At 45.1% G+C, this 16,192-nt stretch overlaps 1 long non-coding RNA gene across 1 annotated transcript; it reads right to left on the minus strand.

Annotated features, from left to right (window-relative positions):
* Positions 1-3,367: 3,367 nt before the first annotated feature.
* On the minus strand, positions 3,368-14,576 carry LOC138062196 (uncharacterized). Its single transcript, XR_011136286.1, has 2 exons — positions 14,542-14,576; positions 3,368-10,373 (listed from the first exon to the last, which is right to left on the minus strand). It is a non-coding gene; the product is annotated as an uncharacterized lncRNA (long non-coding RNA).
* Positions 14,577-16,192: the final 1,616 nt, after the last annotated feature.

The raw sequence follows: 16,192 nt of genomic DNA on the forward strand, positions 1-16,192 counted from the left end.
CCTCCACTTTGTTGTCATGTGGGTGTATGGTACGTCAAGTCACAGAATAATGAGGAATGCTGTGCAAATTCCTTACAACATGCATAATAGCAAAGAGCTGAAACTTAAACAGTACCCTTAAGTACTTGTCCAGTCTCCGTTAGGGTTTTGTAGTTCTCCTTTAAAGAATAATTTTTCCAACCTTTTAACTTGCTTGAGAGTTCTAACAGAAACTGTTCTTTCCTGAGGCAGGGGAAAATGGTTTAAAAGACTATAAAAATGTCTTTCAGACTGTGGAAATGTTTGGAATAAAGAGTCTGTTTACTTTCTAAAAATGGATGCAAAGTACAAAACGAGAGCTCAATATATAAACACAAAGAATTAAGAAACAACACATCTGGCATTTGTCCAGAAAGCAATTAACAGCAAAGGCACTTTGAAAAGAAAGTTCCTCAAAATACTGAACTTCCACCACGTGTAAGTACTACCAATGCAAAACAATACATGTTAAGAAGCACATGCAGCTGTATTGTGTTAAGGCTCTTGTCCAAAACAGCAGTTTAGAATGAAGAGATTGCTCTGAATCCCCTTGGACCTACTTTATATTCCTAAAGAATGGCACTTGTTTGCACTGCAGAGGGGGCGAGCTTGGGCGCACCTTTTCCCAGGGAGCACACCGTTCTCCAGTAGCCCTGCCTTCCTGAGAAGGACAGCCAGCAGATGAGCTGGAAGGCTGTGGTTGTGTACTCCAAGAGGTTCCCAGGCCGCAGTAATCGGGGGCGAGGGACCACGGCATGCGAATTTGTCTTGTAGGGTAGGTGTAGCCAACACGTGGCAGCTTTCTAGGCAACTTTCGCAAATGGGTGTCCTGTATGTGAAGAGAGGAAACCCTACCATTTGTCTCCCCTCTGTAATGATTTGGGAAGGCAAGATTAACTGGCTGTAAGGATGTAAAAAAAAATGCAACTGTCTTCCAGCCTTATGGGTATTTAAAATCCCAGTGTCATCTCTTGTTAGGGTATTGGGACAAAGCTCTCTTCATTACACTGCGTTTACCACAGGGCAAAGAACACTTGAGTGAAAAAGTGTAACAAATGCCACGTGCCCCAAGGTGGCAGAGTGAGGACCTCCCTGTGGTCACAGCCACTTGTGTTTAAATCCTCAGTTCCTGTTGTGGTGGGCAGGCTGTGCAGTGCTGGAGCCTTTCCCCCTTCCCCAGGGGCTAGAGCTGCCCCTTGCTGGTGGGATGTAGAGAAGTATTGCCAGGGAGAGTTTCTAAGCGCGTGCCCGGGTGACTCTCTCAGGGCCTGAGTTCTTGGTGGCGCAGGCCCTGTTGAGCTCGCTCTGTGAGCACTCTTGTGGGTACATCCTACCTGCTGGGCCACTTCTGCCTTTTATGAGCTACCAGCTCTATGGGGACAGGACTGGTCTGACAATAAACGTGAATGGAAATGTGGGAAAGAAATGGTTTTGTCTGCAGTTTTTGTCTGGTGACTCAAGAGGGAGGAGAGGAGGCAACGTCTACCTTTAGGCATCAATTCCTCTGTGTTGTGGAGCCTTGACACACTGGAGTTGCCTGTCATTTCTCCCGATGCCTGCAGCCATGTATGGTGTTTGGTGGGTCTCCCCACCCCGAGTCACAGCCAGCCACTGGTGTGCAAGCTGCTCCACTCAGCAGCCAGGTGCACGCATGCTGTCAGTACAGCTCACAGATCCACAGGCTCCCAGCTCTCCGCTCTGTCCCTGCAATGCCCGTATGGTTCTGCACAGCCTCGTGCTCCTGCTGAAGGATGGAGTCTTGCGGGACTCGCCCACCCCCATGCTGCACCTCCCTGGCAGGGCTCATGCGATGTGCACGTGCTGGAGGACGGTGAGGTGCATGGGCCTACACGAATCGTTGGGGAGGCCAGCCTGCTTCTCCAGGGTAGGCTCTATGGTTCCTGGAGGCAGTGATCCACACAGCCCAGCCAGCTGTGTGGGGGCTCTTGCTTGCTGGATCCTTGCTGGGACAGACCTCCACACCTCTGCAGTCTGGTCCCAGGGTGCTCAGCTCCTCTCCGCTTAGCCACCAGCTACACCTGGAGCAGGAACACTGTGAGAAGGGCCTTCTGCCACGTCCCACGGGCCCAGCCTTCCCCACTGCTCTCATCTGCAGAGTGCAGAATAACCTTCTTCATCTTTTGTCCTCCCTCATCCCCCCTCCCCCCCCCCCCCCCCCCCCGCTGCCGCCAATCCCAGGTCCAGAGCCCTGGGGAAAGGGATCAGCCCCTTTCTGCCTCCCTCTCCTGACTAAAGCCAGGCCTGGGCACAGCTTCATTTATTTTTCACTTCACTCTGCTGGGGGAAGGAGGGGCTCTGCCTTCCTCCTTATATCTTCCCTGAGCCAAGCCCAGGGTGGAGTGACCGTGGCTCCTACAGTCTGACCTGCTGTTCTAGGTATTTTCTTCTCTTTATGGCAGCAGTTTGACCCCCTCTAAGCTTGGCACAACGTTTCCTTTAACTGCCTAGGGAACCTCCTCCTGCTTCCTAGCTTTGCTTTCTAGCAGGCAAAGGAGAGCTCGGGATTACTGAAGACGGCACAAAGTCTCCCTCTTTTGGCAGATCAGTCTCTGGCCTCAGATTTTAATTTAGCAACCAAACCACAGTCAAGAAGAAGTTTCTGTGGGTGCCCCCCCCCCAATCATTTTATTCTCCTTTTCCCCTCTCTTTTTGCCCTTTCTTCTTTACCTCCCTAAATAAATATGCAAAGCTATCCAAGCACGATGAAAAAAACCAAGAGCCAACCTTTTGCCTGGGGAGGAAGAGGGCAGATTACTGCCAGGAGTCCATCTGTGCCTGCAGCAGTCCCTCTTTGCTGGGGACAGAGGCTGACCTCACTGACAAAAGTATCAGTTACAGCAGAATGAACTAACCCTGTCTGGCCCATCTTCCCCATGCCAAACCAGTGTGCAGCAGACACCACGCCTCCCTGCAACGAGGGGATGAGTAGGTCCCTGTGGAAAAGAGAATCGGGAGCCCTGGAAGCATTGGCACCTTTTGGATCTGATCTTGGCCCAAGAAAGCAGAGAGAGCAGTGGCGGCAGCAGCGAGAAGGAGGTGCCTGCCCCCCCGTCCCCCGTCCCCCCCCCCCCCCCCCCCAAACCAGGCAGGGAAGTTTTGGGGAGGGCCTTTGCTTTGCTCTGTCAAACCTTGGAAGAGTGAGAGACAAGGAAAGGCTTCAGCACAGGCAGGTCTTGGTCAAGGGAGAACAGGGAGAGAAAGGAGCATCCTCCATGCACCAACTCTCAAAAGCATTACCTTTTCTTACACAGTCTTACTGTAAAAATCTAGTAACATCACCTTTGCGCTGTGTTAATAGCTTGCACAGAAAAAAAAAAATCTTCTATGGTTATGGTGTTCAATATGGTTATTATAGTAACAATACCATTGTTTGTGTTTTACTCTGAAAAAGGTGTTGATTTTTAGCACGGCAGTTATAATCATGCATTATAGGGTTAACATTTGGAAACATTACACGTACAGAGACACAGTGGTTAAGCTTTGATTACTAGACAAGTATAAACATCCTCCAAAACTTACCTGTACTATCTTCCTTTTAAATTGCTTCTATCCCATCCAATCATAATATCTTATTATTCATTATCTTTTTCTTCAATCTGCACATACATTAGCCACAACTCACTCTCCTTTTAACTGCTAAAATACTGATGGCACTTAAGTCTCTTTGTTCAAAACTTTTACCTGTTTTATACCCGGCTAGATTTCTTCTACACATACACTCACACCTTAAAGCACGCTACTGAATCAACAACATTATTTCTAAGCTTGAACAGCTTCTTCTCATGTTGAAGTCCTTTAGGAGAGCACCCTGGAAGATAAACCATAAAGACCTCTCTCAGCAGCTGTTAGTATTCTTAAATTCCTTTTCTTTAGTCTTTTTCCAGCACTTTAACTAAGACTGCCGAAGGCTGATCTGATCTAGTTTATATCTATGCCTTTGGACTTCTTTTTTTCCCCTCCCTCTCTTTTTTTTTTATTTTTTAATTTTTTTTAGCTTTTTCCATTCTTTACTGGATAGTTTCTGATTTAAGAAGTGTTTTGTAGCTGCGGAGAAGTGGAATTACTGCAAAACAAACAAAAAAAAAGATAATTGCAAAGCAAAGAGAATCTAACCCGTCATCTAGTTCGGTAATCAGTTTGGTCTCATAATTTAAATCTGCACTTGTTTTTTCTACAGCCACATTTCGTCTTCCAGCCTTTTCCTTTAGTGTCCTTAATTTAAGCCTAGGAGGAAGGTTGTGCAGGACACCAGGACTGCAAACCTCACAAGCTTTGTTACTAGCCAGCAGAGAGGAGGGGCTGGCCCCTCTCCACTGCTGATGAGGGAATGAGCAGGTCACGCCGGGCTCCAGGGTCCCTTGTCCCTGTAGCGCAGCTCCTACCAGCATCCTGCTCCCCCCGACTGCCACCAGCTCTCCTGTTCCACCACCCAGCCAGCGGAGACCACCACCACCGCCTGTACACTCTTTCCAGAGCCACCACCAATGCCAGGATCATAAAAGCCTGTTGTGCCACCACCAGTCTCACCAGTAAGATCCTTCCACCCCTGTGAGTGCCTGCTCTGGACCCAGCGCTCACACATGCATACTCTACACACAGGCATGCCTTCCATCCTCTTCTAAGACCTCTCTCCCCCACATATGGGGCGCTTGCCACCACAGCCCCTGCAGTGTGGACAAGCAGTGGGAGAGACTGCAGGAGGAAACACCCAGATCCATATTCTTCCTGTAGTATCCCCTGCCCCTTGGTTGGTTTCCTTAACCTTTCTCTTGCTGCTAATGTACTTATACAAGGCCTTCTTATCACTCACTACTTTCAAGGCCAGCTGCGCTTGGGCTTTGCAATTCCATCCCTGCACACTGGAGTAACATCTCTATATTCCTCCGCCATCACCCATCCCTGCTTCCACCTTCTGTGAACTTCCTTTTCACATCTGAGCTCAGGCAGGAGTCCCCGGTTTGGCCAAGCCAGCCTTCTACTGCCTTCAGAAGCAAGGCAATGAGTAAGATCGCAACCCTGGACTTCAGGAGAGCTAACTTTGGCCTCTTGAGGGACCTACTTAGGGGAATCTCATGGGGTAGGGCCCTTGAAGGAAGGGGCGTCCAGGAGAGCTGGTTAATATTCAGGCATCATCACTTCCTGCAGGCTCAGGACAGGTGCATCCCTCTGAGTAAGGGATGCGAGTATAAAAGAAGTCCAGCAAAGCAGGCAGGAGACCTATGTGGATAAGCAAGGAACTCCTGGCAAAACTCCAACAGAAGAAGGCAGTCTACAGAACATGGAAAAGGGCACAGGCCACTTGGGAGGAATAGAGGGACGTTGTCAGAGTGTGCAGGGATGGAAGGCCATCGCATCCTGTGCGAGAAGGAAGGCCAAGGCCCATTTGGAATTAAATCTGGCAAGGGATGTCAAGGACAACAAGAAGGGCTGCTTCAAATACATCAATAGCAAAAGGAAGACTAGGGAAAACGTGGGCCCGCCGCTGAATGGGGCGGGTGCCCTGGTAACGAAGGCGCTAGAGAAGGCAGAGCTGCTGAATGCTGCCTTTGCTTCAGCCTTCACTGCTAAGGCCAGTCCTGGGGAATTCCAGACCCTGGGGACAAGAGAGAGAGCCTGGAGAAAGGAAGACTCTCCCTTGGTTGAGGAGGATCGGGTTAGAGATCTTTTGGGCAAACCTGACATACATAAATCCATGGGCCCTGATGGGATGCACCCCCGAGTGCCGAGGGAGCTGGCGGATGTTATCACTAGGCCACTCTCCATCATCTTGGAAAGGTCGTGGGGAACAGGAGAGGTGCCTGAGGACTGGAAGAAAGCCAATGCCACCCCAGTCTTCCAAAAGGGCAAGAAGGAGGAGCCAGGAAACTACAGGCCTGTCAGCCTCACCTCCAGCCCTGGAAAGGTGATGGAACAGCTCCTCCTGGAGGTCCTCACTAAGCCATGCGGAGGACAAGAAGGGCATCCGGAGTAGTCAGCATGGATTCACCAAAGGGAAATCAGGCTTGACCAATCTGACAGCCTTCTATGATGCAATGACTGGCTGAATAGATAAGGCAAGAGCAGTGGATGTTGTCTACCCGGACTTCAGCAAGGCTTTTGACACTGTCTCCCGTCACCTCCTCGTAGGTAAACTCAGGAAGCGTGGGCTGGATGAGTGGCCAGTGAGGTGGCTTGAGAACCGGCTGGATGGCAGGGCTCAGAGGGTTGTGGTCAGTGGCACAGAGTCTAGTTGGAGGCCTGTAGCTAGCAGTGTCCCCCAGGGGTCAGTCCTGGGTCCAGTCTTGTTCAACTTATTCATCAATGACCTGGAGGAAGGGACAGAGTGCACCCTCAGCAAGTTTGCTGAGGATAGGAAACTGGGGGGAGTGGCTGACACACCAGAAGACTGTGCTGCCATTCAGAGGGACCTGGACAGGCTGGAGAGTTGGGCGGAGAGGAACCTCCTGAAGTTCAACAGAGGCAAGTGCAAGGTCCTGCCCCTGGGGAGGAATAACCCCATGCAGCAGGACAGGCCTGGGGCTGACCTGCTGGAAAGCAGCTCTGCCGAGAAGGACCTGGGAGTGCTGGTGGACAACAAGTTAAGCATGAGCCAGCAATGTGCCCTTGTGGCCAGGAGGGCCAATGGTATCCGGGGGTGCATGAGGAAGAGTGTTGCCAGCAGGTGGAGGGAGGTGATCCTGCCCCTCTCCTCAGCCCTGGGGAGGCCTCACCTGGAGTCCTGTGTCCACTTCTGGGCTCCCCAGGACAAGAGAGACATGGCACTACTGGAGAGCAGGTCCAGCGGAGGGCTACAAAGATGATTAGAGGGCTGGAGCACCTCTCCTATGAGGAAAGGCTGCAAGAGCTGGGCCTGTTGAGCCTGCAGAAGAGAAGACTGAGAGGGGATCTCATCAACGTCTACAAGTATCTGAAGGGAGGGTGTCGAGAGGATGAGGCCAGCCTCTTCTCCATGGTGCCCAGCAACAGGACAAGAGGCAATGGGCACAAACTGAACCCCAGGAAGTTCCATCTGAACATGAGGAAAAGCTTCTTGACTGTGAGGGTGACAGAGCACTGGAGCAGGTTGCCCAGAGAGGTTGTGGAGTCTCCTTCTCTGGAGATATTTAAAACTCGCCTGGACGTGATCCTGGGCAACGTGCTCTAGATGCCCATGTTTGAGCAGGGGGGTTGGACTAGATGATCTCCAGAGATCCCTTCCAACCTCATCCATTCTGTGATTCTGTGAAAACAGAGCCTTCCTGTGCTTTGAGGAATTTTTCCAGCTTGTTTAAGTATTTGGTCGTCTTATGTGTTAGTCAACGTTAAAAAAAAAAAATTCTGGTTGACAAATCTTTATTCACATAACACATCACACCATGCCCCATCTTGCCCCTTTATATAGAAAACACTGGCAAAAAGATTCCTCCCCCCCCAGAGGTAAGCTAGCTTCTGCAGTGTCCTCTTGTAAGAGAACAGCTCATCCAACAGCTGGAACACTTGCTGTTCCACAGAAGTTCAGAAGCAAAACAGCAGCTCTGCTGAAATAAATGTCATCCTTAGTAAGGAAAGGAAACTTCACAGACAGCTGTAGCAGCAACGTGCGTAAAGCCACCAAGGTTTCAGCTCTTCAGCAAGGACACTTTGCTTACAGAAGGGGAATTAGCCTACACAAGAACAAGGATGGTCTAAAAGGACAAAATAAATGAACAAATAAGTATCTATTAAAATGTCAAGCTAATCTCAAAACAGAAAGAACTCCAGTTGCAGTAATTTTTTGACTCCTACTTCAAGCCAAAAAAGGAAAATAAATTAGCTAGAGCCCTAGCTCAATTTAAGACAAATCTTGCTACACAAGTCACAGCCAGGTAAGTTTGACTGTCAAATGCTGTCTTTTCAATGGTAAACCATAAAGTTGTAAAATCCAGGTGGAATTGGATCATCTTATCAGGCACAGGAAAAAAAATTGCCAGGGATGCCTTGTAGGGAGCCCAACTGATCTCACAGAAGATGATCTAACAAGTGCGTAGTGTGCTAAAAATCTAAGATTTAGACCTTATGGTAAATTTAGATTTAAGATTTAGATTAAAGATACAGCAAGACAGATCACCTCTCACTGCAGGACCTCCTCTTTTCCTTTAATTCCCTTCTCCCTCTGGCTCAAATGCAAAAATGCAAACCAATTCTGTATTTGGCCTGCTGGGGTGTTCTGAGAAAGCCGAGCAGACTGAGGAGCGTTCATTGAGAGCACAAAACACTTGAGAAGCATCAAACACGTTCATATGCATAAAACAGCCAGGTGTGCAGCACACAGCATATACAAAAAGCCTTCCTGCCTTCCTCTGCTGAACCATCCATCTGATAGGATTATCTAGGTTCTGATGGCATCTCAGCCTCCACTGCTGTGTCTGCGATGCAGCCAGATAGCCCTCTGACAACTGATGCTTCACGTGTCCTGGGTTCAATATATGAAGCTGACTGGACTGTGACACCTAATGAACTTGAGTAGTCTCTTTTGAGCTTTAAAGGTGTTGCAACAGCACATCGGTCAGTCAATGCTTTAGTTACACAACTGTAAACAAGCACTGCTGAAACCTGCTTTACTTGCCCATATTAACTGAAATTTCATTTTTTACAATTATTAATACCATTTTTCCAAGTTTGCAACAGGCTGCATAATAATCAGAGAAAAGTTTCTTGCATCAAAGAAAGATAAGATGTAGAACTCGTAAACTGTTACTAATTAAAAGATCCATAACCGTTCCAGTTAGCAAAAGCTGAAGGAATTCCCAGCAGAATGCCATGTCATCGGAATATGGCACCTCTGTGCCACTGTTAGATATCTGGAAAGCTCTAGACTTGTATACAGGATTGGGGGGAGGGAATGTATGTAAAGGCTGTTTGAAATGGATGATGCCCAAAATCTCCGGATGGCCACTCTACCAGAGTCCAGAGGAAAGGAGTGCCATATTTAAAAAACAAGTCATTTCATAACTGTGAATATTTAAATACAAATAGACAACTTCAGAAAACTCTCCTCCCATGCCAACTGATTTTAAATGAAAGGTTCCTTGCCCTGATCCCACTATTATTCTGAATGTAAAGAAGAGCAGAGAAAGCCCCTTCCAGATTTAAACAGAAAAATTACAAGGCAGAATTTGAGCAGAGCAAGGACTTGCCTGCTTCATGTCATCTACAAACACCAGCTGCAAAGCATAAAACCCCAACCAACCAGCTCAGAAAAGAAATACAACTCACCTGAAACATGATATGCCCTAGGAACAACAATGTCAAAGTCTTTACAGTCTTTGGAGGTTGGATTTGGTACTAGGCACAGTGGAGGTGACAAGCCTAATCTGCATCTGACCGGAGGAGAATGAGACAGCATTTCCTAACCAAATGGTGAAATGGAAAGGAACAGTGGTTACAGGAGACATTGTAAAACCTTCTACTAAGCAGAAGGCAGTACAGCATTCAGCTTCCACTGGGAAGCAGCAGGGCACAGAAAGGTACCAAAACATACCTCAGGTAAGATGAGAAGCTTTTCAGCCTTAAAACAGGAAGATTTGGGCTGTATTGTATTGTATAAAAAAGTTAGCAGAGGTTATTACCATGCTTTTAGAGTTATGACCCTTCCTCCCAAATCTTTCTCCCTCCCAGAAAAAGGGTATGCAGATGGGAACCCTTCGCTGCCTGCCTCTTCTTGCACGCTTACTCTGCCAGGAACGTGCCCACAAACAATGCAGAATGCTCGTCAGTGGCTTGCTTTCTGTAGAAAATATACTGAGATCACTTCTAGTTAGCACAGGAAAGGCTTACTACATCTCACACTCTGCCTCTGCGTCCTCTTCTCCCTATCTACCCAAAAGAGCACTCATACCTTGCAATACAGCTGGGCAAAATATTCACTTCTGCTTCCTACTTAACCAGCTTCTTAAACTTACAGACAGTAAGGTGAGCATAGGAAAGGCTACGGATATTTTCATAGGGTCATGTTCTCAACTACAGCATCTCCAGAGAAATGTGTTCCCCTAGGTGCTTTCCACGTGAGATGTGAATCTGAGTGTGACTTGTAAACTCTGAAGTTCCCAGGAGGGGCTCATCCAAGCAGCACCCAGAGGAAAGTAGGCAGTACATTTTGGAGGGCAGTCTGTTTTGCTCCAAAAGATTATCTCCTCTGGCAATAGTTCAGTAGCTCATGTCAGGTACTGCACCACAAGAAACATAATTACACAAGTCAAAAGCATTCCCCCAATCATGAAGTATTTATCTTGAAAGGCTCGCTTCTCAATCAGTCGCATCACTGTATTGGATAAGCCCAACATGTTAGCAACATCCAGCATCTTCTTGTGAGTACCCTACAAATAAATAAAAAGAAACCATTAAACTCATGGTCCCACACTTCTCATTCCACAGTCTACAAATCTTTTCCCACAGATGGCAAGTGACGAATTCTGATCCCTCAGTAAACAGTGGAACTTACTATCAGCCAACGGCTCCCATAATTTAGGGGGAGATGGCCACAGGACCCTAGAAATCTGCTGGATGATGAGACAAAGCAATTTGCACACTTGAACAGGAATGAGGTTAAAGATACAAAACAGTGCATGCAGGCAGCGGCATCATACAGAGCAGCTCAGAGAAAGCACCCTCCCTGCCGAGGCATTCAAGGATTTTTTTCTGGGTCGCTTCCAGACATACAGTGTAAGAGCTGGAAGCATCTTGAAAAAACAAGCTTTCTTGCAAAACTTCCCTCCTGCTGGTCTCAAGTACTGTTCATAGCAGCAAGAGGTTGGAAAGGAGGTCCAGAAACTTGTAAGGCTAGTGGTAGGGTGCAACGAAAAGGCATATAAAGCATAATTAATGCAATTTCAAGAAATCCTTCATGAGAGTAACAATGAATAGACTGCTAGCAAGTATACTGCAGATAGGATTGTGTCTCAGTTCTGTTTTGCTGCTGAAGCAGTTGATATTAAGAATGTCTGTGGATCCCACCAGTTACACACATCAGCACAGAAAAACACAGTCAGCTGTGGAACTGGAAGTACCCAGAAATGGCCCAGGGGAAATCTCACTATTGCAGCACAGTAGGAATATTCCTACTTTATTTCAGGGCAAGGGTCAAAGGCAAGAAAAGGAAACTGTGTAAAATTCAGGCACATAAATGTACTCTGGACACAGTTCAGAGCTGGTCATCATCCCATCTGGGGAGGCAGAGGAGACAACCCATGGTGCACATCGCTTAGCTCCAGAGTGACAAGGTTACGGGTAGGTGAGAAGTACCTTTCTAGGTAAGCTATAGAGAAGAACAACATACAGATGGGCAGGCAGAGATGCTGCGCTGAGCTCCACAGAGCCAACTCAGCCAGCTCACAGGATGCAATCAATCAGCTAAAGCATACCTCTGGGTATGTTGGGGGACAATCGGCCAGGACCACCTCCATCGCACATGTGGGAGCACGAAGATGGACACTGCTACAAGCCTTACTGCACAATGGTTATGATAATGGAGCTAGTCTCTCAAACTGACTTCTAGGTCCAAGTCCTTGAGGCACACCTTGCTTCAGAAAGCTGTTAGAATGAAGTTATTTATCCTCCAAGCAAGCGTAATAGCACATGTTCCCAACACAATGCTCCACTACTGCTTTTAACTTGAAAACAAAAACACTCTGTTCTCACAGTCCACTGTATCTTTGGTTTCAGAAGAATAAAAGGTGAAATTTGGGAATGGTTTTAATATAAACCAGACTAACATCAGAAAAGCTCCCTGAGGACAGAATTTATATCAAACAGTTTAGATACACATACATGAACAATTACTAATCTCAACCTGTACAGTATACAGATTTCCAATACTACGTCAGATAACCAGCTTCTTGCGTACAAAGCAGCGCAGGTATTTGCACTTCGCTGAAATCAGCTTAGGTTCTCAGCTGATAAAATGCAATTGAATTTTTCACCTTCATTTCACACACCTCACATTAAACCCCTAGATTCTGCACTTTTAAGTTCAGCACTTTTCCTGTCTCAGCAGCAATCTTTTTCACACTACCTAATAACAAAGAAACCTGTGTTCTGCTTGAAGAGAAATTAAAAGATGCTTGCTTTCGCTCTAAAGCTACAATAGGAAAAATGAAGACTCTTCAATTCTTGCAGTCAGTGGAACAGTACTGCTGGAACAGCTGAATTATGCAAGACTTGTGACAATTTGAGAATACTTGTTTTCCTACTTGCCTCTATTTATAACTAAAATCCAACAAATTACATAGTTTACCCCACTCTCAAATTAATTCTCTTAGCTATGTAAAAATGACTCTACGGTAGCTGCTTCTGCCAGAACTGTAAACCTTCAACAGAGTTTAGCATGTTTAACAGTGTAAGAAAAGCTCAGAGGAAAAAGGAACATGAAAAGACCTTCCTGAAGGAAGAAGTAGGAAATATCCCCAAAAAACAAAAGAATTCAATGCTCCCAAAAGCAATAGATGATCAGTAGCAGTGGGCAGAGACCCACTAAACGTCACTATTACAAGTCTAGCCTGAAGTTTCCCTGACTTGCCACAAGCTGGCAGCTAAGACATGTCATGTGTACCTTTGCAAAAGGCCAGTTGTGGGCTAACATAAATCCAGGCAAGTTACTGCAACCTAACTAGCAAAAGAGCAGGACAGGTCTTCTAACTACAACAGGAAATAGCATTTCTTCTCAGTCTCTTTGAGGCAGCAGGTCCCACAAGTGTTCCTTTATCACATTTGTCAAGTATGGTAAGTTCTCCTGACCGGTGATATATGCCCTTCCTCCTCAGGAACCCGCCAGAAACCAAGGGCATCAGTCAGTCATCAGAGATTAACTTGAATCAGTAACTCGCATCTTGTAGAATCCACAACCTCACATTCCCTGTATGAAGCAGAGGTACAGTGGAGCACCTGAATGACTGGGTGCCCCAAATTAATGTGGGTCAGCCACCAAAGTCATCCAATTGTAAACAAAGAGGACAAATGTTTGTCTTTGTCCCACCCTTCTCAAGGACATACCAACTTCAGGGAAGCTGCTTTTTCCAAAGAGGATTCACAACCCTGAATCCTCTCCTGGCGCCAGCAGCCAATCTCTCCTACCTTTTCTTCTACCTCTGCTTCACAAGATGGTAGCAGAACCCCTCCTTCTACCCACTAGCTCTATGGCTAGTGCACTCAGCTACAACATACTTTTAACTGAGCGTTAACTGCCACACTAAGTCACTATATTCCTGTTGAAAATATTTCTCCTAATTGACTTGTAAAATTGACTTTAAAAAAAAAAAATTTCACTAGGTCAGCAAGCAAATAGCTTTAACCAAGAAGCTAACATTCATTTCAGAGAGGAAAGAGACCTGGGCTTTGACTCTGCTCTAAAGCATCAGTGCAACATTCATGGGCACAGGGACTGATCACCAGACTATTAAGCAAAAGATTAGTTGCAACATTGCTTTCTGCCATTATCCTTGTGCTGGTCCAATCCAGTATTTTGCGAACAGCAGCTAGCCTGGACCTCTGCAATCAAGACAGGAAATTACTTGCTTGTGAATTTGACATTAGGATTAGAATAAGCACCTAGCAACTCCACCCTGTGGAGACTCCCAGCTCTGGTCACTCCTAGGAAATAGGTACCTTAGGTGCTAAAACTTGCTCCAGGAAAATTCCTATGCACTCTAAGGGTGAGATCCATAAGTGTCTGCAGTTCACTTGCATGTAATGTGTCTAGGCTCCCTTTATAGTCAATGGAGTTTAAGGTGTGACTCATCTGACCAAATGTTAGCAATTAAATCCTCTTGCAGATACATCCCAAAACAAAGCCGCATCACAAAAGTAAACAGTTTTTCATCATCAGATAGATTCAGCAGAGGTATGAATTTCCTCATACTTTTCATGGATCCAACTTCCCCCACACATACGCTTCTTTATAAAAAGCTCTTCCTGTATCTTTGAGATATTTTCTTAGAATTTAACAGCACTTTGAACAGTCTTTAAAATAAAAGACAAATATGAGCTATTCTCAAGAGACGTAAAGAAATACAGCTTTCATTAAGAATAGTGAGGGAAAGATATATTGTTGAGTTGCATTAGATCTGAGAGAGTATTATCTTTATTATTAATTTTAAACATAACTACTTTAGGCCAGCTTTGTGGTTCCTGAGTGATGGTCATCTGCATCAAGACCTATCTGCAGGCTAGCCCTCATTTCCTATTCTTCATTTGAGCATTTAAATAATAATAATAAAACAAAACATAGCATTCAGTGTTTCATATACTGACTACAGCACAGCTGAATACTGCTAGGCTATCTGGCCATAAAAAAACAGCTTAAAGTTGTTCCTAAAAAGATGCTAAAATGTAAAGGTTTCAAGTTTAGTTAAAATGGGGTTTGGGCCTTTCTCAGCATTCTCAGCTTGAAGCAGTGCACTGAAGCAAACTCGTATATTGATTTATTTTACTTAGCCTGGTCATCATAAATGCAGAAATGTGGGGTCTTTTTGGTAAAAAACGATGCCCCACCTTTAGTGTCACTCTCTGGTCCACCTGTTCTTGTTAATTTTTAGTTTCTCCACTTCGAAGTTCCCCTATGCAATTTCCTAGAAAAACTTTGCTCTGAATAATGTAGGTTCACTTTCAGGCTTCTGCTTTTTTGTTACTCAAGAGCTTATAACTTTTTTTTAATAACCTGCCATTCACTTTCTCTGTTGCCATTCACTCTTAGGGCAAAGTAGACTGAATATGAGTTGGCTGTATTTTCCTGAGATTTAGGAAGTTCAATGGACTTCTCAAAGCCCCACATAAAGTTGATTTATAGCATTTTCTTGGCTACTTCAAAACTATAAACAAGACTTCAAAGGAACATTGGCACTTGGAACCTGATTTGTTTTCAAAAAGCTGTAATGTTCCTCTGCAAACGTGTAGAAATTTTTCCTATAGGAAGATGTTGTCCAGGAAGAAAATATATGTGCAAGTGGAAACGGTTTTGAAGAGCGGTAGTGGGCTTGTAAATGCAAGACAGATGACAGACTACTTTTTCTCCTTTAGATGTTGAAAACTGTCTCAAGATGGAAAAAACTGAATTATTCTGTATTTATTTTAGCTCATTGTTACAGAAATAGGACTTTTAAAGTGGAAGGGCCTCTTAATACCAAAATGGTGATTCACTTTTCAGTCATTGGCCTACCTGTTTTGCTTAAAATTTTAGTGTCCTTTAAAAAGTTTACACAGCTTCTATTTATATGCTACATCATTCTATTAAATAGAAATGTCAGCTGAGTATGTAAGCAGCTTGAATAAATCTCATCAAAATAACAGCTCTTGAAAGCTGTAAAAGTGTTCTGACTATTTTGCTTAATTCAAAGATAAATGTGGTCTTTATCTTTAAAGCTTCCTTTATACCATTCTAGAGAAAATCACTAACAGCAAATGAAAAACATACAGTCCGTCTGGGGTCCCAGTGAAGGGCACAAAAACTTACTTTGACATTTTTCTTGCTCGCTTGTGTATAAAAAGACCTGCATACTCCTTGTATAGGAAATGGAATTTCTTCTGATGTGAAGCTCAATGAATATTTGAAATAATAGTCATTCAGTCATTGCAAATCATAGTGGATCCAGTCTACAGACTCATTTTAGATAAGACACTTATTCCAACCTCAGTGCTTCGTTAACACTTGATCTAAGAGTTGTTTATGATGTCAAGAGCCTTCTTCATTCAGTCACTTTTACCCCATAACTGCTAACAGCTCTGTCCCTTATTCTTCATTCTTTTACAGTCAGCAAACAGAATGCCTGGCACGCCCATCCAGGCAGGCAAACACCTAACACTGCATCGTACATGTTTAAAGCGTTCTCAAAAACTACATTAACATTTTTTTCTGCAATAATCATCATAAACTACTTTGTGCAAGTTGGCATGGTTACATGCATGTAAACTACAGCTGACAGAGGTAGGGTATTAACCAACTTGTATCCTAAGCATGAATTCGGCTTTTTAGTACTCCTTGCCATTCTGAGTATATGAAAGCAGGTAAGCCAGTGTTTCCATGCTTACCTCTTACTAATTCCTGTTCCTAAAACAGTGTGGAAGTTTGTCATGATTTCCTGACTGTTATCCTACTCTCTTCATGGAATGGTGTCCAGAGAAGATTAAAATGGAAGCCTTTTCAAAG

The sequence above is a fragment of the Struthio camelus genome, chromosome 25 (genome assembly GCF_040807025.1).
Source record: "Struthio camelus isolate bStrCam1 chromosome 25, bStrCam1.hap1, whole genome shotgun sequence".
NCBI classification, from domain to species: Eukaryota; Metazoa; Chordata; class Aves; order Struthioniformes; family Struthionidae; genus Struthio; species Struthio camelus.